The sequence below is a fragment of the Pinus tabuliformis genome, chromosome 1_2 (genome assembly GCF_031772625.1).
Source record: "Pinus tabuliformis cultivar Carrire ecotype Pingquan chromosome 1_2, CPIR1, whole genome shotgun sequence".
NCBI classification, from domain to species: Eukaryota; Viridiplantae; Streptophyta; class Pinopsida; order Pinales; family Pinaceae; genus Pinus; species Pinus tabuliformis.
Window position 1 is genome coordinate 737,488,179 of NC_142298.1, and position 999 is coordinate 737,489,177.

A 999-nucleotide genomic window follows, 5' to 3' on the forward strand; every position below is an offset into this window, starting at 1 on the left:
TTGACCTCTACAAACTACTCCCAAGATAATGATAGAGTGACTGTTAGAGCCGACTTGAAAAGAGTTATATATGGAAGAAATGAAAGTTTTAATTAGACCCGTGAACCCACTATTTAAATAGAGAGAGAGTCCTTGAGATTGTTTGGTTTTTCAAGCGCAAGGGGCATTTGCACTCTGAGGGTGTTTGTTCGTTCCAGAGCGGACGATATTTTCTGTTTGTTTTGTACCTTCATCAAGAAAGCTCTCATTTCTGGGGGTGCCATCTGAAGTGAGATTTTCATTGATTGCACAAGAGAAATAGTGTGGAGGGATTGAAGAGGAGGCAGGATGCCAAGCCGACCGAGCGGGCCGATAACTCAAGACTGGGACCCTGTTGTTATCCACAAGCGTCCTCAAAAGGCGAGTGAAGTGCGAGATCCCAAGGCAGTTAATGCTGCATTCAGAGCAGGCGGACAGGTTCAGAGCATTAAGAAGTTTGAGGGAGGAGCCAACAAGAAGGTTCAGCCTCCTATCAATACCGGCAAATTAGACAAGCAGACGAAATTGGCCGTCCTGCAGAAGGTACCTGCAGAGGTTCGCCATGCGATTCAAAAAGCGCGCGTTGATTAGAAGATGAGCCAGGCGGAGCTAGGGACGCGTATAAATGAGAGAACGCAAGTAATTTAGGAGTATGAAAGTGGTAAAGCTATACCTAATCAGGTCGTCCTGTCTAAGATGGAGAAGGCCCTCGGTGTTAAACTGAGGGGCAAACAACTCAATTGCACTTCCAAGTAATTGCTTGGCGTCACCAGTACATCGTCTAGTTGACTTAATGGCTTCTTTCTTGCTCATGTTATACTGTTTGGCATAGATTTTGTTTTTACAACACCAATTCTCACTTTGTTCATGTAAAATACAACATGAGTTATCTATTACTTTATCTTTATAGGATTTTATTTTTCTAAATTACTTCAATGAAGAATTAGTAGAAAATTCATTAAGTGGCGTGTAGATAAAGAT

At 42.4% G+C, this 999-nt stretch overlaps 1 pseudogene; it reads left to right on the forward strand.

Moving 5' to 3' along the window:
- Positions 1-296: 296 nt before the first annotated feature.
- Positions 297-774, forward strand: LOC149207877 (multiprotein-bridging factor 1c pseudogene; annotated as a pseudogene).
- Positions 775-999: the final 225 nt, after the last annotated feature.